At 46.0% G+C, this 22,704-nt stretch overlaps 1 long non-coding RNA gene across 1 annotated transcript in view; it reads right to left on the bottom strand.

Annotated features, from left to right (window-relative positions):
- Positions 1-1,152: 1,152 nt before the first annotated feature.
- Positions 1,153-22,704, bottom strand: part of LOC146811904 (uncharacterized) — a 47,643-nt gene continuing 26,091 nt past the window's right edge. The window contains exon 3 of the long non-coding RNA XR_014965844.1: positions 1,153-3,922. This is a non-coding gene — a long non-coding RNA (uncharacterized LOC146811904). The remainder of the gene's footprint in view (positions 3,923-22,704) is intronic.

The following is a 22,704-nucleotide window of genomic DNA, read 5'->3' as shown; positions in this document are numbered from 1 at the left end:
TGGTGCGTTGGGTTTCTCCCTTCTGAGGGGAGTGTTACCAGAGGATGTGTGATGGTCTAAGGAAAGTTCGATCTTTGAGATTTTATCCTGGAAAAATTTGGATAGGTTGTCGCAATGTTCTTTGGAGACATGGGGATTTGGTTTTACTGGTTTTGAGGTTTGTTTAATAATGAAAGGTTGTTTGGGGCAGTTTTTAGCTTTATCTAGTGCTCTGTGGAAGAAAGCGGCTTTTTCTTTGACAGTGTGATTTTTATATTTTTTGCTTTCAACTCCGACCTGTTGAAGGTGGGAGGCGGAGGGTTATGTTCACCAGAGTATTTCTGCTGCTCTCCATTGTCTTCTTTCTGCATTAAGATCTTTTTTGAACCAGGACCGTGAAGGAGTATCTTTGATTTTTTTTAAAGTTTTTTTGGGGGGGGCTAGTTGGTCTAGGATGGGTGACATTGTTGATTTATAGTGGGAAGTAAGGTCATCTGTAGAGGGGTTGTTTGTTGGCGGGGGTAGGAGGGATATAATTCTTTTTCTAGGACCTCCAGGGGAATCTGAGTTATGTTGCAGGAACATTGCATATTTTTTTAAGTGCTCTGGGGGGTGCTTCTGTTTGGTTTATGTGAAACAGAATGATGTGGTGGTCCGACCAGTTAATTGGAATGATGTTAATATATATCGCTTCCTTCTGTGCTATGGCGGCGTCTAGGGTTGTGATTTGGGTATTAAATTGTCCTTTGCTCTGCTGGAGCAGGGTTTTGTTGAGAAGGAAATTGTTTAAGGATAGTGTGAGAGTATCGTTTTCATCATTGCTGTGAAGGTTGAGGTCACCTAGGAATAGGTTGCTGTTTGAGAGTGGGCTGTGTATAATAGTTTCCAATAGGTGTTCTCCGAAAAAGGATGTGTTGCCTTGTGGGTGATGGGAGTAGGTGGCCTTTTGTAGTTTTTGTTTTTCGTTCTTAAGTACATGCTGATATTTTAAAATGTGGGTTGGAATAGGTGTCTGCCAATTATTGGAGGATTGATGTCATTCCTGAATCCTGTAATTACTAGGATCTTGGAGTGAAGAACCAGAACCTTATGGGCCTGGCGGCGCAGGGTACGCCTTAATCTCCGGGGTTCACCTGCTCAGCTACACAGAGACACGGGACACTCTGTCAGGCGTAAAAGATCGGATTTATTAGCTGCAGCTAGTACAGTTATCCTAGAAGTACACGAGGTAGTTTCTCAGGAGACTGCCACTTCACTCCGTGGCGCACAATCTTGTATAGTACATAGGTGACATATACATTAACCAAGAACACACCTAAAACATATAAAAGGAGCCAATAAGAAAAGTCGGAAAACAGAATGGAACCAATAGGAGAAGTTGGAAAACAAGAGTATCGTAACTCGGAAGCCTCTCCTCTAACTGTGTTTGGCACCCCTCCCCACAGGTTGATGTATTAACAGATTTGTAATTGACTTGCAGATGGCGAGACACCTTTGTGTGTTTTGGAGGACAGTTGTGAAACGATAGAATACGAGCAGAGAACAGCGAAGACCAGACGATAAGATAAAGTCAGAAGAGAATAGTGTGAACCAACAGATAGTTGAGACGAGGATTAGAAAAACCAGACGGGGATTAGTGTACTCGGCCAGTCCTAACACCAGCTTTGTAAATAAAGGCAGAAGGCTTATTTCGACACGATGCTGCAGGAAAAGCAGAAAAGACTTCCTTCGCCGTGCTGCCTGGGTGAGGAGGGCAACACAAAATGGCGGCGGAGCACAAAATGGCGGGTCGATAAGATCACGATCGAAAATCAAATTTCCTCAGACCCTCCTTTTGCCAGAACTCAGGCAAGATACATAGACTCATGTTAATCTGAGTCAATGTCGATGGCCATGAGGTCATCGAGCTGTTGCTGTAGCATCATTCTAATATTCTCTGTTCTTTGTGACTTGGGTTTAGGGGTGCACACAGTAGCACAAAGGTCACAGATGGCGGGGCCACAGTGCATACAAAGGCAACAAGAGAAAATGATGGCTAAAACTACTCCAAGGAATGTCAATACCTTCCAACCCCATTTGGACAGTAGTCCCCAAAACCATTCCAATAATGACCAATCTCCTTCGTCCTGATGAATCGACTTGGAGATTATATGTAACTTAGAAATGGCTTGGTATACTGTCGGAGCGTCATCACGTATTGAAATACAGCAACTCGACCCGATCAATTTACATACTCCCCCACGATCCGCAAGAACAAAGTCTAAGGCAACACGGTTCTGCAAAGTCATAAGACGATCCGCCTGTAGTTCTGCCGTGATATTACTTAAGGCTCCTACAGTGATGTCTATGGTGGTTTCTACGACACAAACCAGTTGTCTTATATTTCTGCTGTTGGCCATAGGACCCCAAAAAGGAAGAAATCCTTTAAGGAAATCTCCTCCCTCTCGTCCTGCTGTGTCCTTGGAATCAATAATCCCTCTGCCATATCTGTTTCGATGATGATTTGCAGAAGCAGTGTATGTAGGGGGAAGAAGAAAAGCAATATAACAGGTACCAGAGAAATCAGTCGGCAACTACGTGTAAGCCCTATCGTGACAGATGAAATGTGCCCTGAGATGGTACTAACGGTGGCGAATTCTGAGAGGAGTAGACGTATGTGTGGGAACAGTTATTTCTTTGTACGGTGTCAGCAAACTGACCATTTATTCGCAGACAGAAATTGCCCTGATGTGGTATAGTCCAAATCGGGGGAGACTTTCCCTGTTTAACCTTATCACTAAGGCTATTAATATAATTGGTGACGTTCCAGTTGGTATACGCTTTTCTTTCATCAATGGAAATCTTACTATTTTCCATGATTTTAGCCATAGCTACCATTCCCTTTATCAATGAGCTGTGACTAAAATCGGACCACCACTATATGAACTAACGGGTCGTCTGAATTTGCTTTGATAGGCGTTGGAGAAGATAACAAAATAAGCCCAAGCGGAACTTTCGTAGGAGAACGGAAGAACTAAATACGGCATCCCTTTTTCTGTGGTATGTGGCATAAGTCCACATACCCAACAGTCGGTTGTATTAATTACTAATTGATGTTGATGTAATAATTGAATAAATGATTTATTATAATATTCAGTTCGTCTAATGAGCTCATGTTGGGGGAAGTGTATGAAATGGATGTGGAGAGATAGTAGAAGAAGAAGAGATAGAAGGAGGGACAACTTTTTGCTGCATAGCATAAACAATCCAACTTGTACACGCCAATAAAATACACAATAATATAATAACACATAAAGCAATACCACAACGACTGTACATGGATTTATAATATTTTTCTTTCATCTTATCCTTTCCTTCTCTTTTGTCTAATGTAGTTTCTATCTTTCTAAGTGGATGCTCACGGCAATCTTCCTCAAGCACTTAGTCACGATTGTCTGCCGTCCTTTTGACACTGCAAGTCCTGCAGGCCTATTGCCACTACTCAGGTCACAACTAAGACTCCTACCGTGACCCTGCAACCGGGATAGAATACTACATAAGAGAAAATCCTAAGTGTTCTTGAGTCTAGGTCTTAGGTTATAATGTTCTTTGTCAGGTGCCGTTTGGTCTCGGAACAATGTTCGTGGATTGGTAGTATTCAAACGACGATATGGTGGTATTGCTTCCTGAAGAAAGTCGTCGTCCTCTTTCTCCGACAAAGTTCCATTCAGGCGTGCATCACTAAATGGTACAAATCGTGGAACCTTCTCGCTCTCAGAGTCTTTAATACCCTTACGGACCCACTGATCAAACGGTAGAGGCAAAGGTACTTTCTTGCATTGCACGCCGTGAATCCAATTTTTCTTTCGACTTTTACTGCTGTTCTCGTTTTTACGCACACCCAGTCACCTGGCTGGATGGAATGACCTGGGTCTGTGGAAGCCTCCGGCAATGCACTTTGAACCTGTTGATGGACAACACGCAATTTAGTCGTAAGGTCATGCAAGTAATCAATCAACATTGGATATGGCAAGTCTGAATATTTCTTAGGACGAGGGACTCCCCATATGTTAGCTGGACGCCCAAAGACCACTTCGTAAGGGCTAAGTCCCAAACGAGAGTGTACAGCAGTTCTGGTGGATAGAAGAGCCAATGGTAGAGCATCGGGCCAATTAAGTCCTGTACTAGCTTGTATTTTTGCAAGCTTAAGCTTTAAAGTACCGTTGTAACATTCCACTAGACCCGCTGACTGTGGATGGTTTGCCGCATGGAACTTCTGCTTAATACCAAGACCTGCACAAACTTTCTGCATGACTTGGCCCACAAATTCACTCCTATTGTCACTCCAGACAATGCGCGGCAAACCAAACCTAGGGAAAAATTATTTTAGTAGAACTTTAGCTGTGGATAAAGCTGTATTGTCTTTCAGAGGGTAAGCCTCTATCCATCTGGAAAAGGCGCATACCGCCACCAGAACATATTTGAGGTTGTTGCATCTTTTCATGTAAATGTAATCGATTTGCAACACCTCAAATGGATAAGTCGGAGGAGCAAAGTGACCTGTCGCAGTTGGGGTTCCTTTTCCTGGATTGTACATCAGACAAACAATACAATGTTTCACTACATTGTCTACACACTTTGGGATTCCTTCATTTTGCCACACTGGAGCCAGAAGCTTGCATATTCCCTTTGCGCTTAAATGGGCTGGACCATGCGCCATAGTAACTACTGGTGTAGTACATAGGCGTCTGGTAACAGCCAACGTTGGTGCTCGGACAATTCCACCCAACATCCCTTTTCATCTAACATTCCTGTACTTTCTTTCCACTTTCTCAATTCTTTCTCTGTAATCTCTTCCTGAATCGACTTTACACTTTCTACTGTATCCTCATACATTCCCCTCTCTCTGACCCAATTCGCAGGACCTGCAACATACATTTGACTTGTAGCATCTCTCGCTGTCCTCTTCGCTACTTCATCTGCAAATGCATTCCCTCGGCCAATATCATCTCTAATCTTCTTGTGTGCACTACACTTCACAATCGCTATTTGGGCAGGCAAAGCAAGTGACTCAAGAAGGTCAGTCACCAATTGCCCATGTTGTATCTTAGTGCCATGTGAAGTAAGGAATCCCCTTTCTTTCCAAAGACGCCCAAAATTGAACGCCACACCAAATGCATACTGGCTGTCAGTATACACATTCACTCTTTTTTCTTTCGACAATACACATGCTCTCGTCAAAGCTATCAGTTCTGCTGCTTGAGCTGAATTGTGTTTAATGCGTGCTGTTTCCACAATCGTATGCAAAGTAGTAACAGCATAGGCTGCAGTTGTATCTCCATTAGGAAGCTTGAAACAAGAACCATCTACCCATAAAATTCCATCAGGATTTTCTAACGGTGTATCTTTCAAGTCAATTCTTCATTTTGTCTCTTCCTCAGTACGGAGGAAACAATCATGTTGTTCCTGAACACCCTTCTCTACTGGAAGAGGCAACAAAGTAGCTGGATTCAAAGTGTTACATCGTTTGATGTGCACGTGACTAGCCAAGAGCGTAAGCTCATATCCAGGCAAACGAGCACTCGTAAGATGCTGCGTTTTCGTTCTGTTCAGTAAAGTATCCACTGCATGTGGCACCATGACAATAAGAGTGTTATCTAACACCACTCCAGCAGACTGACGAATAGAAATTGCTGCTGCTGCTGTCGCTTTAAGACAACTAGGCAATGCTTTAGCTACTGGGTCTAACGTAGCCGTAAAATAAGCACATGGTCGCCGTTTGTCTCCAAAACGCTGCGTTAAAACTGACAATGCACAACCCTCTCCCTCATGAACATAGAGCGTGAAAGGTTTACGGTAATCGGGAGTACCCAATACAGGAGCAGAACATAGAGCAGTACGTAGGTCAGTAAAACTCTTCTGACATTCGTCAGTCCACGGAAGGGGCTGAGGCGTATCTTTCAAAGTGAGTGCCAACAGAGGTTTAGCCAACAAAGAAAAGTTCGGAATCCACTGCCTACAATAAGAAGTAATGCCCAGAAAGGCACGTACCGCTTTGTGTGGATGGCACAGACATTTGAGCAATCGCTTGAATTCATTCTGGGGTTAACTGCCTTCCCTCCTTTGACAAGAGATGACCCAAGTAGGTAACCTCTCGGCGAACATATTGTAATTTGGAAGGTGAAACCTTATGATTCAGATCGAACAAGTGACGTAATAATGCAACAGTCACATTCTTGCAAATATCCTCTGAATCAGCAGCGATTAACAAGTCATCCATATACTGTATAAGAGTAGCACCAGACGGTAAAGAAAAAGCATCTAGATGACATTTTAGAGCTTGACTGTAAATAGAGGGACTCTCACAATAGCCCTGAGCTGCGCGCTTGAACCGGAAGCTTCGGCCTCCAAGAGAGAAGCCAAAAATATCCCTACTCTCTTCAGCAATAGGAATACTAAAGACGGCATTCTTTAGATCGATAACAGAAAACCAAGTTGCTGTGGAAGGTATCATTGTCAACAGAGCAGTGATATCTGGGACAACAGGAAATTGCGGTACAACAATTTTGTTCACCTCTCGAAGATCAATTACAAAACGATAAACAGGAGGTTGAGAAGGATCAGTGCGTTTAAGAACAGGAAGAATAGGACTATTGCATATGTTTCCTCTCGTTTCCTCAACCACACCCTTCTGAATCAAATCATGAATGATTTCCAAAAGCGCTTTTTCACCTTCAGTGGAAATTCTATATAGCGGAATGAGTGGCAATTCAGCAGTAGGTTTGAGAGTAACAGCATAAGGTGGGATCTCAAGGCAACCCACATCGTTCGGACCTGTAGCCCAAAGCTTTTCAGGAAGAGAAAGCAATTCAGGTGGAAATTGGTCTTTAGACAAATACATTGGAGAAGTCAGTTTTTGTCCTAAAGTAAGATATACACCAGAAGGAGAACAATATATCGTAGCATGCATTCTTTTCAATAAGTCCAAGCCCAACAGATTCTCACCGCAACCATTCGTTAAAAGAAGCGGAGCTTCCAAATCATAAGGGCCAATTGAAATAGGCAAAGGGCAAGAAACCGGATTATGAACTGGGGCGCCAGAAAATCCTACAGATACCTTCGTTAAGCCAGACAAATGTGCCCCAGGGAGTTTAGAATGAATGATAGAACTTCTCATCTCACCAGTATATAGAACAAATGGCTCTGAAACACCCATTGTAGTGACATTAACATAAGGTCCATTCTGATCTACTGGAATCGACACAACTCCCTTACTTTGTCCATGGCTGTCCTAGTTAACATGAAGACTTTCATTCTCACCTTCATTATAATGGTCCTCATTGTAGTACTGTGTAGACCTAACATTTTGCTGATCAAAGTAGTTCACGGAATTAGGAGGAGGAAGGGAACGTTGTTCTTGAGTCAACACACCTCGACCTCTACCTCTGTTTGCTGACTGGAGGCCACCACGACCTCGTGGAGCAGATAGTGCTCCATTTCGCTGCAATAAAACCGGACAACTATTCTTAAAATGACCTTCCTCTCTACAATAGGCGCATTGATTAGGTCCTAACAAAGGTCGCGAAATATACGGCTCAGGCTTTTGATACAACCTCTGAAACTGCGGAGGCTGTTGAAACTGAGGCTGAGCACAACGAGGAGGATAGGCTTGTTGCAAGAGAACCTTCGTTTTTAATTCTTTCGTCTTTTTCTCTTGCTTTTCTTTTTCTCTATTTTCATAATATTGTGCAGTAGCCAATATCTGGGCAGAAGAAGAAACAGCCCATGAACTTTCAGAATCTTTCAATTTGTGCGACAGCTCGGGAAGTAAATTAAATACAAATTTGTCCACAAATAATCGCTGTCCACCCTCTGTAGCCATATCTTGACCTCCGTGATCGATAAATGTCTCCTCGAAACGAGTGAAGAAATCGGACACTCCTCTTTCTTTTGTTTGCATGCCGCTAATTTATGCCATTTAACTCTCAAAGCAGGCATCATTGTTTTCATTAATGTAATAATCCTACCAGGGAGTTCTGAGATCAAAACTTCAGGTTTAGCACCACCCACTTTAGCTGCATCCGCGGCAGTTATAGCAGCCCAATCACCACCTAATGCTTGAACGTGATCCTCTCTACGAATTTTAGCCCATAACGCTTGCGGAACTACATTTCCCATTAACATATCAATATCGGCTAAATTCATGATGCAAGCATCAACACTCTGTGACAATTCTTTATAATAATCCGCAGGGTTCTTACGAGGATCCGGTAGAGTCTGTTTAAGTGCTAAAACTTCAGATCTCTTCCAGGGGACATGTACCCATATACGTTGGAAATGAGCAGGAATAGCTGGATTATTACCTTGAGCTGCAACCTCTTCTTTCCACACTGGAGGAACCTCTCTCATAGGATAATTTTTCAGTGTCAGTCTAACCGAAGGATCGGAGTCAAGGAAAGTCTGAGAGGACAATAAGGTTCTAAAGGTAACAAGTGTCCTTACAGCGTTCTCAACCTTGGAACCCACAATAAGTCCTTTATCGAAGTCAGCCTGAACATCTAACAGACCCTGTGGAACCGAACTCAAATTCATATCCTCCCATTCTTTAACGAGAGTATCACACATTAAATTGAAAACATATCTTTGCGTAGGCGCATTCCATTGGGAAAAGGTAGACATAATATCGGGCACACTATACTGGGGACCCTTCTCGATCCATGTGCGTGCGAGAGAGTCCAACCTTTCTTGTTCTTCGGAATCTGGGAACTGACTACGAGATTGTCATCGAGCAAAAGCCGGAGACGCATTTAAAGCTTCAAAGAAAGGAGATCAAATACCAGTGACAGTGTCTGTGAGTCACTTACGCACAGACGGAGAATTGGACATAAGAATAGGGGACAAGGTATTAGTTGAACTAATAGAAGGAGAACCAGTGATTGCAGGAGGAGCAGAAGGAAAAGGATATCGATCTTCAGGAGATGAGGGCAAAGAAGTAGAATTTAAAGGCAAAACTGGTAATGGCAAATTCGGAAGAGCCGGAGCAGGCGGAGGTACTACTGGCGGCTGAACAGGCAGTAATAACAGGGGTGCATTGGCACCTTGTGCATAGGGCGGAGGCAATCTCAATAAGTGAGACATCAGGGGATCTTCTTCTAAGTCTTTCTTGTTATCGGGAGAAGAAACGCAACACTGGATAGCATTTATCTATCGCCATACGATGCTGTCTCTCTGAAATTTCCATCGCATTATTAATTTCGTCATCTTTGAATTGTTGGGCAGCCTGTATAATCGTCATACCCTGTGCTTTCCTATCTCGTTTTGCTTGCTTAATTTCCCTGTTTGGCTTCCTTACGCCAAAGGCGGAAAGAGTCAAACATTGCCGGCCGGGCTTTTCTTTTAAATAAAACTGCTTCCAAATTATCTAGTACTTCAGGCTCGAAACTACCGTTTTCTGGCCATTTTAAAACACCATCTTTCTTCGTGTAACGGGTCCATGTCTCGTTAAAGGCAATTGGGCCAACACCATGTTTAGAATAGAGCTCATATGTGGGAGTTCCAACCGAAGGAATCGGACAAGAGTCCTCAAGCCGGGAATCCCTATTACAACCAAAGCAACAAATTTTACCAAACTTAGTCAGACCAGGCATCTCGTGATTTCACTGGACTGTTCACAAACTTAAAGGGGGTAAACTCGTTACTCGGCACAAATGCGCTTACCCCTCGGCTTCGGCTTTTGCAATAGTTGAATCTAAGGACCAAAGGGCAAAACAAAGAACCAAAATTGTGGGAGCGACCCACCAAATACTTGACTAAGGATGTCTTCTTACGCCAACAGAGGCCCGTCTATCATTTCGCCTTACCATACATCACCAAAGGAAGGGCCAAGGCAGGGCGGCAGTATGGGCAGCAGTCGTCAGTAGCCATCAGGAAGGAGTAACCACGCTGCAAAAGACCTTCGGACCACTTCGACATACAGGGGTCGCTTGACGTGGCTCGCGATTCCTCCAGAATTTTCTTGCGGGTTTCCTCACGACCTTCAGGCAGAACCACTACCACTGAAGCCGCCCGAGTTGGGCGCCAGTTGAAGAACCAGAACCTTATGGGCCTGGCGGCGCAGGGTACGCCTTACTCTCCGGGGTTCACCTGGGACACTGTCAGGCGTAAAAGATCGGATTTATTAGCTGCAGTTAGTACAGTTATCCTAGAAGTACACGAGGTAGGTTCTCAGGAGACTGCCACTTCACTCCGTGGCGCACAATCTTATATAGTACATAGGTGACATATACATTAACCAAGAACACACCTAAAACATATAAAAGGAGCCAATAAGAAGTCGGAAAACAGAATGGAACCAATAGGAGAAGTTGGAAAACAAGAGTATCATGTAACTCGAAGAAGCCTCTCCGCTAACTGTGTTTGTCACCCCTCCCCACAGGTTGATGTATTAACAGATTTCTAACTGACTTGCAGATGGCGAGACACCTTTGTGTGTTTTGGAGGACAGTTGTGAAACGAGAATACGAGCAGAGAACAGCGAAGACCAGACGATAAGATAAAGTCAGAAGAGAATAGTGTGAAACAACAGATAGTTGAGACGAGGATTAGAAAAACCAGACGGGGATTAGTGTACTCGGCCAGTCCTAACACCAGCTTTGTAAAAAAAGGCAGAAGGCTTATTGTCAGGTTTTGGCTAAGTCCATCGCCTCGCTCATAGACAGTCCAGAGATCGATCTTTTCAGCCTGTGTTGAGAGGGGTTGTGAGTCTTCAGTGAGGGTGGATCATTGGCAACTATGTGAGTTGTCTGAGTATGTCGGCGGAGGGGAGGTGTGGTCTTTGTGACATTTCAGGGTGGGATTTGAGGGTCATCAGGATATAGGTAATGCACTGTGAAAATATTCAAGTCCTAATAATGGTAGATGCACTGGACTACAGATTAAACTGAATGAGCAGCAGTGCCAGTGTTGCATAACAGATTTGCTCTCTATTGCTGAGAGTTAAAAAAAATAAAACAAGTCCACACACATTCTACATTTGTTAAATCCATTTATAGGGCAAGTAAAATTCACATTTAATCAGTTTGTTTGGCATTAAAAGAAGTTCACAGCATCAGAAAGTCCGCACTAACTTATAGTGGGGTCCTCCACATTAATATAGTTTCTGTATATACATTATATAATGGTGCTCATGGTAGTTAAAGAGTTTGCCTCCAAGGCTGACAAAGCCTGCTTTAAATACTTGGGCTAGCAATATGACACCAGAGGAAATTACTGCAGTTGAGACTGGAATGTATTTGTATTGTCTTAAGTTAGAGTGATTGACATACTTTCTTATGAAGGGACGCTCATTTAACCTGTTCCCTGCACTCTTATGTGGGATTCTGGTATTCAAGATGGGTTGCTGTGGAGAATACTCTGGGTTTTTCTAATTCCATCTCACTTTGAACAAGCATTGGTAATTGCATTTGGTTTCTCCTATGTGATTGGCCGCTCGCTGATACCTTGACCACCGTCATTGCTGGTGACTCCCGCCCTCAAACCGGGTCAATCTGGACTCTGCTGGACTTTGGGGAGCCTTTGCTGAGTGATCCTTTCGCGGGTGGGACTGCGAGGACCAGCCTGCACAGCGCTATCATCACCGTTGCAGCTGGGGCCTCTTCCCGCCCACTCCTCCTCGCGACCTCTTCCCTATTTAAAACGTCCCGTGCACACGCGCTAGCAGAACACGCGCGGGGCGTTGCACGGGGCGAAGACCGGGCAAAGAGCGGGCCGTTTGAGGCCGTTCGAGAACGGGAGAGTTAGGGCCTGGGCCACCCCTCGTGGCCTAAGACTCCTCATTACAATCTTGGAACCATGACTTCAAGAGAAACGAGGAGCAAAACTACACTGGCCGCAGGGATGGCAAAAGGTACTGTGGACACGTATTTTGCTAAAGCGGGGTCACTTCTTATTGATGAAATTACTATTTTAGAAAGGCGCATTTCGCAAGAAATTGACTGGGTTAGGAGATCCTCTTTGGGACCCCTCGCACATGCCATCACCCCAGAACAAACGCCTGATTGCATATTATCAGATGCTGGGGGGGTAAATGGCATGCTCGATCTATCGGACCTAAGTAGTTCTATCATACCCACTACTGATTGTGATATTTCTGCCCCCGTAGAGCTTAGTATATTACCTCTTCCATTACCCAAGCCCCCTCCACTCCCAATCATTGCCAAAGTGAGTGTCTCTAATAAGGACGCAACAATTGATAGGGCTCACCAGCTCGTGCAGTCATCACAGGGGGAGAGGGAGGGAGCTATTCCGAAAAGGAAAAGAAGGGCACAAATCACAGGGGGGCGAAAGCCCAAGATTCCAAAGCATAACCCTAGGTGTGAGGGCAACCAACATAACCTAGTTAGCAAGGGGTCAAACCTGCCACCAAAAAAAGGGCACCGCCCTCCCATACTCCGGCCCAAACCCCTCCCAGCTTAAATGTCATATCGGGGGACGGGGATTCCATTCTTTCGGATATTCGTACTCTCCTGAGGAAAATGCTCAATCCCCTAGAAGACCGTCTAGCAAAGATGGAAACGTGCTTATTGAACATCCAAAAGGGAATCGCATAACTAGCAGATGCCCCTAAAAAAGTTAGTCAACTCACAAGTGGAGGGCCGAGCCACAGTGGCAAGAAGTCTATTCCAGTGCCTACAGTTAAGGAAGGGCCCCCTCCTTCCAAGCTGATACAAACACATCTTACACCACCAACTCTAGAAGTCTCAAACTCACAAGTCCCAAATTGCGTAGCAAACGCAAGTCCTCAAGAGAAGTTGGCTGTGCCCGCAATAGGGGTACATGGTAATGGTTTAAAACACAGGCCAGTCAACTTGCCACCGGAAGCCATTCCGTATACAGTCATTCTAACTGGCATTCCCGAACTAAAACCATCTATTAGAGAACCCGTGGAGGCCCTTAAAAATAAGGTAATCCACTGGCTTTCTATTAACAGGCCCCTCCCGGAAGGAATGCATAGTGAGGTCCTCATGGTGAGAAGAGTCCCATGGCTAGGTGACACCAGGAAATCTATCCACGGAGACTGTCCTGTTTAACTTCAGGGACCCTTCTACTGTCTCACATATATGTAGCTGGCCACACCATGCCCAGGGGACTTCTATTCAATCCCTTCCTCTATCATTCTTTTATCCATCTACAAGTTTCCAGCAGGAAGAGGAGGGCTGGGAACTAGTACACAGGAGAGGAGGTAGATGGGGCCCAAGAGAAAGAGGGGGCTACCCTCTTCCTAGATTTCCGCGATATGATCATTTTTCTACATATAACAGGTTTAGCAACCTAGATATGGTGGATTGACCGAGTAAGACGGGGGTGGGGAGGACTTGGGCCAAAATAGGATCCCTATACCCAAAATACCATCAGCTACCCTCATGGAGAAGGTTTATCCTGAGCAGAAACACACATACGGAGAGGTAGGTGCAGGGACCCTTAGCTCTCCACATAATACAACTGAGCTGATGGCCGTCCAAGCTGGCAGCTCAGACACCAACCTTCCACTGGGGACGCAGTCTGGCATGGTCGTGCTTCCAAACTCACTAACAGAGAGAAGTAACTGCTCCTCTCTTAAGATTCTATCATGGAATGTGGCGGGTCTGGGTAATAAACTGAACTGTCCGGCCTGGAGCTCCTTTATCGAGGATAAAGATATATGCTTGTTCCAAGAAACCTGGGCGCAGGAAGAAGTCATCCACACAGGCTTTGCTGCATTCTCCACACATGCAATATGGGGGGGCAGAGGGCGACCTTCGGGAGGTCTTGCAATCTGGGTGGCTAACGACCTGGGATGTAGGGCCGTTGTCTTTCCACTGAATAAGAAGGATATTTTAGCTGTACTGCTGGAATGGCCAAATTCACATAGCCTTCTGTTGATAAATGTTTACTCCAGGCCAGTCAATATTACGCAGGAGTCGCGTACTATTGAGGAGCTTGCCCTAAATGAAATTCCCGAGGGCATCCCTTTTTTAATAGGGGGTGATCTGAATTGCCATTTCGAGCCCCTTTCGGGCATACTGGGTGGTTTGGCTCAGGAGGAGGACTTGGTGTGGTCTGTACCTCCATCGCAAGCGCCGGCCCCAAGAGCTTGGACCCCTCTGGCTCTACAAATCACATCCCTAACCCTGAAATATGGTCTCCGGGCCTGCAATGGAAGGACAAAATCTGATATTCCTCCAAGATGCACCTATAATAGAGTGGGCAGGGAGTCAAGACTTGACTATATCCTGGTCCCATTGGCCTCGTGGTCGCTTATTAGAGACTTCCGGGTGACATCTAGGGAAGATAGCGACCACAACGCATTGGAATTGGAATATGACCATCCTGGTCTTGAGGTCATGGGGAAGCAGAGGGTGGCATCGGAGGTGGGGTTAGGCCTCACAAACAACAGACGTAGAGTGAAGTGGGAGAAACTAGCTTCTAAACCAGGGAAGATATCCAAGCTGTACGCCCGGGTAATTCCTACACTCGAAAAGGTCCAGGCACTAAAGGCCCAAGGTATTACCCAGGGTGTTTATAAACCATTAGGGCAGCTGCATGAAGACCTCATTAAATCGGTGTCCGAAATCCTTACTACCATACCTAAAAGGATTAATGGACATGCTGTCGGTCCCCTCTGGTATAACACTGCATGCTGCAAGGCAAAAACTGAGGCGGGGAAGGGAAGCGCGGAAATTAGGGCCAGGAGAACGGCCTATAAGACCCTGATCACCAATGCCAAAAGCGAATGGGAGTACCAAAAATGGGAAAAACTTACTATCTCCCTGGCATGTGGGGATTCGCGTAAATTTTGGCGCTGTGTAAATACAGGCACTGAGGAGTTGGCCTCTGCAATAGAGCCCAACATCTCAGCCAAGGTATGGCAAGATCATTTCCAGTCCCTATATAAGTCACCTGAAGGGGAAAGGACTAATCCCACCCAGACGGTTAGCATTACTCCGAATGGGGTGCCACTCACAATAAAGGAGGTTCGAGCGGCTATTGTCGGGTTGGCATCAGGCAAGGCACCAGGCTTAGATGGCCTGCCGGGCGATTTATTCAAGCAAGAACCGGATGTTTGGGCACCCTATCTAACGACTCTATTTAATTCCACCTTGGGGGGTATGGAGGTGCCAGATACTTGGCTAGGCGCAGAGATTGTCCCAATATTTAAAAAGGGTTCTCCTCTGCTCCCAGCCAACTACAGACCCATCAGTCTTATCGATGTTCCCCAAAAGATTTTCGGTAGACTGATGCTCAATCGCCTTCAAGATTGGATTGAAGAATGTGAAAATATGAGTCCATATCAAGCAGGGTTTAGAAGAGGAATCTCAACGATTGACCAGATTTTCCGCTTGAATCTTCTATACTGGAAGTCTGTGTCAATCGAGGGCGGCAGCTTGTACACGGTCTTCGTGGACTTGCGAGCGGCCATCGATTTAGTGCCCAGGGATAAACTTTGGGCTGTCTTAACGGATTTAGGGGTTCCTGCCGACATCTTACTAATTCTGAAAAGATTACATCAGGGAAACTTTGCCAGGGTAAGGTGTGGAAGAGGGGGAACTTTTTCGGATGGTTTCCCCGTTGACAGGGGGGGTTAGACAGGGTTGTGTGCTTGCACCGACCCTTTTCTGCCTCTTTGTCAATGGGGTCATTAACCATCTTAATGGGTTGAGTAACATCGATGCCCCCAGGTTGGACGGCAGCAGGGTGCCTGCCATCATGTTTGCAGATGACACCCTGCTGCTTTCCAAATCCCCTATGGGCATACAACGGGTGTTGGACGGATTTGTGAACTTCTGTGTGAAGCGTGGATTGGAGATTAATGCTTCTAAAACCAAGTATATGATCTTCAATCCGCCCTCCTCAACACGCGCGAATCCCATGATCGGGTCCTCCAGATTAGAGAGGGTTTATAAGTTTGATTATCTGGGGGTAACAATTAACCAGTCCATGACATGGGATTCACACCGAACTAAGGCAAATCTGAAACTGACCCAGTTGGCGGGTGGCATTTCTAGGATGACAAGAGGACTGACCTACAAGCCATTTGGTCCCTGCCTCCAAATGTATAAAATCCAGGCAAGAGGGGCAGTGACATATGGGGGTGAATTATGGGGGCATACTGCCGATCAGAAATTGCAGGTTACGGAGAACAATTTTTTAAGGCAATTGGCAGCTTTACCGTCTAGTACCCCACTCCTCCCATTGCGATTAGATGTGGGCCTAAGACCCATTACAGAGGAGTTGGGACTTAGACCCATAACTTTCTGGCGCAAAATATGGAGCACGCCGGAACTATCTAATTATAGAGCTGAGCTTCTAGAGATTTTGCGTCTTCCTAAAGCTGCACAAATCCCATGGCTAAGATACATTAAACAAGCATGTGAGTCACTAGGAAGACCGGATTTGTGGTTTGATCCATGAAATGCATGTTGCAGGATCTCACGCAAAGCTCCAAGGTTTATTATGACCATAATTTACGCGTCTCAATCGAGAGTGCACGGGAGGGGTCCCTAACTGAATACTTTTTGGGGTTTAAAGACTCATATCATCTAGAACTTGCCTTTAATGATATTGGCCCCTCGAATACAAGGAAGTTATATATGCAATGGCGATATAGTACTCTTCCCCTTAGGGCGTACACAGACCGCTGGACATTTCCCCAGCCCACAGCGCAATGCCCAGCTTGTGCTCACCCGCGGGAGACTGATCTGCATATTATATTTTTTTTGTCCTGCATATCAAAGAGCAAGGAACTACTGGCTTGTCCCACTCCTCAAAAATCTTGGCTTTAGGCAACATCTCCCAGCATACAGAATTTTAAAAACAGATTTATCGGCCCCAATTGTATTTGCAGTTGCAAAATTTTTAACAGCAATGTGGTTCAGCCGCAACCGATGTATCAAGCTAAACTTAGCTGAATGAATATTTTTGATGATTTTAGGTCAAATGTTTTATGATTGTTTTTAATTTAATCATGTGTGAACTTTTTTTTTTTTTTTTTTTAATTTGTCTAATTTTCAATTGTATATCTGTTGCATTCTTTTATGGTCCTAGTGACCGAAATAAAGATGATAATGAATGAATGATTAACAACAAGCTGGTTTTTGTCAGTTATAGCTTGCTGAATAGTTGTACAATAGAAGTTACAGAAAGTCTGTTAAAAAGTTATGACTTGTTTATGTACAAGAAGGCAATATAGTGTGCTGTTACTAGTGGTATAGTGCAGTTAAGTGATGCAAACTTCTGAAAATTAAAGAGGGATATATAATTAATTGATGTAGTAGCAATATTATGTGTTTAGAGGAGTTCTGACAACTTTTGGGCCCGGTGCTACTACTGCACCTGCTGCACCATTCAATTCATGCTCCTATTGGCTGCAAGATAACTGCATTTGTGACTGCCTTTTTAGTAGTAAAATATAGCAATATTTGGTGTTTAGTGGGGTCCCTAGAGCCTTTGGCCGAGGTTCCACTGCCCCTGCTGCATCATTCAAATCAAGTCCCTTTTAACTGTAAGATAACTGCAATTGTGTCTGCATGTATTGTAGTAAAATATAGCAATATTAGGTGTTTGGAGGAGGTCATAAAGTTTGGACCTGGTGCCCTTGCACCATTAATCATGACCCTGTTGTTTGTAAGGTAACACTACTTCTGACTGCCTGTATAGTATTAAAAAATAGTAATATTAGGTGTTTAGCGGAGATGTAACAACTTTTGGGCCCATTGCCACTGCACCTGCTGCACCATTCAAATCATGACCATGCTATCTGCAAGGTAACTGCACTTGTGACTGTCTGTTTAGCATTAAAATATAGCAATTTTAGGTGTTTAGTGGGGTGCCTAGAGCTTTTGGTTTTGGTATATTACCTTTATTTTTTATGTGCAATGTTTATTACAACATTTAACCTCTTCAGCGCGGCGCGGATTTCCGCGCCACGCTGAAGATTCCGTGCGCGGGCGGGGCCATGACGGAACGGTTCCGTCATGCGCACAGCGCAACCGACGTGCATGACTGAATCGTTCCGTCATGCGCGTCGAAGGGGTTAAAATGTGATCATAATGGCCAAATAGATTAAGTTGAAAATATCAATCCGATAATGCCTACAGAGTGCAAAAGGATACTGAGGCATGAATAGGAAATGCCACAAGTGTTCTATGGCTAAAGCATCTGCTTTATACAACTAAGTAATGAAAAGCAAGCATTCCACCAGTTGTCTCACTTTTCTGTGGGAAGAGATCGTATCTTGACAATGAATGGCACTTAAACAGTGTGAACAACTTTAGTAGAAGTATCGTAAATGCATGCAGCGAAGGGAAGTTAACAAAACAATTGTGAGAAGTTGTCCTGGCATATGCTGGTTACTAGTTATAGTGGCCACCTTGCACCAGTCCAATTCGACTCTTATGGTAGATAGGTTTAGGACAACCTTTTAAAGAAAGCTATCCTAGTGGTAGCTGTGGAGAGCAGCCTTCAGGCTAAGTCTGAGTAATGTAAAGCAGCTTGTTTTACCTTTATAATCTCTTGAATTACCAAATGAAAGGACACCACACAAGGTATATATATCAAATATATATGTATTTATTTCTAAACACACTCTACTAATCTCTTTATGAGATTAGAAGCCAGGAACACATTCAAATATCAACGTTTCACAATAAGTTAAGCACAAATATGTCTGGGGCCCTAGGAAAGAGGATTAGGAAAGTTGACTTACAAGGGGACAAGGCGTAGGGCCTGTAGAATCGCTGGGGCCTCACTAATCCACACCAGACAGGTAAGTAAAAGACCCACGGGAGACGCATGCAGTGTGAGAACACAGCCGGGGGTTCCCTATTGATATCAATGGAGCAAGTCGTGGTTGGATTTATAAAGTTTTAGGGTACTTCGAGGAAGTCTCCAAGCAAGCCACTTGCAAGGTAAGTAATTTGAGGGCCAACACACACTAGGGCACCGGAGTGCACGAGTTGCCTCACCCAGGGAAGCCGGGTGCATAGGTGTCTTTTGGTGTTGGGTCGCGTCGGTGTTTACTATGGCAGCCAAAGAAGATTTGCTGCTTGCGAAGACTAAAGAAGTGTCCGGTGGAATCCAAGGCTGGATTCAAGATGAAGATGACCTGAAAGCAGAAGGGACAGTGTTCACAGTCACTTGCCAGTGACCCGGGGCCAGGAAGATGGATGCCCACGGAAGTCGGGTGATTTCAGGTGATCAAGGGTGTTTTGACTCTTCGCTCACGAGGACCAGGAGGCATCGACGATGACCAGCAGCTGTTTTCGGAGTGTCCCACGACGTCTGCAGCTTACTGAGGTGTCGGCAACCGGATTGGAGCCAACAAGCCTTGGCAACAGCAAGTCTCGTGGAAAGTGAATAAAGTCAGTGGTGCAAACCAGCAAGATCTGAGGGACTCACCCAGCGAGGGTAAGGCCTGGAGCAACCAGGGGAGCCCTTTGGTTCGATCAGAAAGTCTACAGGGGACCCACAAGCCAACGGGCAAGGGATCGGCAAGACGCCTCGTGAGGAAATGCTTCACAGGAGCCCGCGGACGGGGTAGGCCTCTGATTTTCAGTGCACAACCTGCTAGAGGCTTGGGCCACAAATGTTCCAATGCACAAGTTCGTAGAACGTCGTGAAGGGTTTGCACTCGACAATAGTGCACGGTTCCCGGGTATTGCTATTCCTAGTCACTCTGGTCCACTTGCCTCAGCTCTGCTGGGGACTCACAATGGCCATCGAGAAGTCCGGAAATCCACCTCCGGGGCTGCAGGGACTTCGGACTCCAGCGGGAGCGGGAAAGTTTGCGACCGTTGATTCAAAGTTTTGGTGCCTGCCAAGCAGGGGAGTCACTCCTTGACTCCAAGGGAGATTCTTCCGTTTTCCAAAGGTAGTGGAACGTCGAAGGGCCAGGATTCTTCTTGTAAAGCGTCGTCCAGGGTTATCTAGTTTGCAATGGCAAGGGTTCCCTATCTTATACTAAAAGAAAGGGAGGGACTAGCTTTATGACCACTCCTCTGGGAGGGTCAGAGTAGGGGGTGGTTACACCCACTTCCCTTCGTCCAGTTTCGTGCCAGAGCAGGGACAGGTAGCCCCTGAACCGGTTTGAGCTGGCATATGCACAGAGGAGCCTACTGCTCCCCTAGTGCAGGACTTCAAAGCACTCTAGGAGTGCACCCACCCAGCCCCAATACACTAAATCCTGTCTGGAAGGTGGTGACACCTCCCTGTGACAGGATGCCTATTGTTGGGCCTCCTCCACTGCGAGTTTCAGTCAGCAGCAGGAGGGCAGCCCAGTGTCTGTGCTGGTGGTATCCATTTTGTGATGCCAGGGCTCTTTCAGATTCCGACCGTGTTTCCACAGTGGATACATATCGTCCCCTCTAGAAGGGTGGGATCATACTCCCACACCAGTTACTGGTGTGGGGGTATGATTCCAAGTTGTTTGACACCAAACACGACATGTTTTGATGCAGTCATTCCAAAGTTAGCATTTACCGGTAGGTTGTAATGCACTTAAGAGTATATGTGTGTAGGAGAGTAGGATCTGCACTTATGTTGCCCCCACTTTTTTTCTGATGTTGACACTGGTTTCCAGCTATAGTCTGGCTGGGTCCCTGCTAATCAGGCCCCCAGTCTCTCTGTTCTCTCTAAACAACTATGAGTGCATACTAGATGCACTAGTGATTGGATACTGTGGTACCTTATGAGCCCCTAGTATATGGTACCCTAGATACCAAGGGCATAGGTACTTCACAGACCTACCAGGGGCTGAAGCATGTATTATGCCACCCCTGGGAAGCAGACTAAATCTGACACCACAGGCCTGCTACATTCCCAATATCACATACCTCGTACAGTTGTAATTGTCAAGAAATCACAGGTTTTGACTATGCCTCATGACCCAGGCCACCAGCCAAACTACACCAGCTAACGATAAACGTTGCACCTGCTAGTGACACTTTGATTAGATTGTCGGGACCACCCAAAGTGGAAGGAAAGAGTTACTTGGTTTGGTCCCTCCAGATTAGGCCTTCATGCACCCGGCAGCATCTTTGTGAGTGCGGAATCACCATCCCTTCATAGACAAAATACGGTGGCACTGGAAGCTGGTGCCCTTCCAAACTGGAGCAGTGTTTCCCCTCAGGCGGTGGTGCGAGCTGCAGTTGCTCCAGGCAGCCAGCTGTGGGTGCACACAAGGCACAATGAGACTGCTCGGGTCCACTCACGATAGTCTCAACAACAGATTACCTTGTGGTGTGGGGCTGGGGCAAGCGAGTTGGCGACCTTAGATAGAGGGCACAATGTCTCCCGATCTAGAGGTCAGAGACATTCCTGGCTGCCAGCTGAGGTCCGCCCGACTTGGCAAGCGTCCCCAAACACTTTTTGGGCACCACATGCTACGGAGTGTGAGCTAGCACAGGTTTCTCGTTGCAAGCACAGGTCTCTTGGGCTCGGCAAACTTCCCGAGCCCTCCTCAAACTCCTCACGTTCTGGCACCCCAGGTGGGCCACTGATCTTTACGAGCATACTCCTCTACACACTGTGATTACTGCATATAGCTGAAAGAGACTATTAGTAAAATAGATTCCTTACCATAGAATAAACCCAGGCGTCAGTCTGGATCCAGAGAATTTTTCTTCAGCAGTACCCCTGCACGTCAGTAGGTAGCACCGGTCGACTCCGCATTAGTCACTGACGTTATCGCCGGGGTGACATTGCGGTATCTACTTAGATGCTGCCCCTGCGCGCTAAACTCAGTTCTTTATTTTTCTACACCAGCCAGCCCAGATCTGGAGAAAGCGGTACCCTTGGTCATTTTTTGACTAGTGTATTTTGACTTTTTGTCGACCTCTTATTTGAGTCGTTCGGCTCCTGGTGCACACGTTTTCCTCTCCTAACACCCTACCCCTGAGAGCTTGGTGATCCAGGCCTCAACCTCTAAGTTTGCGTTCCCTACTGCTCCCCCAGATAGGGAATTCAAGAAGCTGGATTATCTTGGGAAGATGTTTTCTTCCGTCATCTTAGGACTGCGGTCGGTGAACACTGCACGTCTCTTGGGCCACTACACCCACTCTTTGTGGGACACGGTTGCGCAAGTGCTGCCACAGTGCCCGGAGGAGGCCCGGACTGTACTCACCCATGCGGTTGTAGAGTGTATATACGCAGCAAAGTTCGCCATTCGATGTGGGCTGGATACTGCCGACTCGCTAGGTTGCATGACTTCTACGTCAGTAGCCTTAAAACGCTACGCATGGCTGAGGTCCACTGGCTTTTCCGGGGATGTCCAGTCAACTCTTTTGGACATGCCCTTTGATGGCTGTCGCCAGTTTGGCGACAAGGCGGACAATGCGCTAGAGCGTTTCAAGGACTCTTGGGCTACAACCAGATCCTTGGGCCACGCTGCCACCTCTCGTCCCGTTCAGTCCGCATTTCGCCAGTTTTGTGGCTACGGAAGGGGTCATGGGACCCAGAGTCGTGAGTCTGGGGGCCAGCTAGCAGGCCATTCACCAGTGCCCCCTCTGCATCAGCCTCCAAGCCTGCCAGTTGGTGGCAGGATTCACCATCATTTCCCCCCCCCCCCCCACTGGCACAACATCACATCAAACAGACTACCCCTCCCTTCATGCCACCAATACTACACTGCATGTCAGAGGATCACTTGGCCTTCCTCCGTCAGGAAGTTGCGGCTCTCTTGGCCAAGGGAGCCATCAAGCGAGTTCCTGTGCC

Source organism: Triturus cristatus, chromosome 7, assembly GCF_964204655.1.
Source record: "Triturus cristatus chromosome 7, aTriCri1.1, whole genome shotgun sequence".
NCBI lineage: Eukaryota > Metazoa > Chordata > Amphibia > Caudata > Salamandridae > Triturus > Triturus cristatus.
This window is presented reverse-complemented; position numbering and strand designations above follow the sequence as displayed.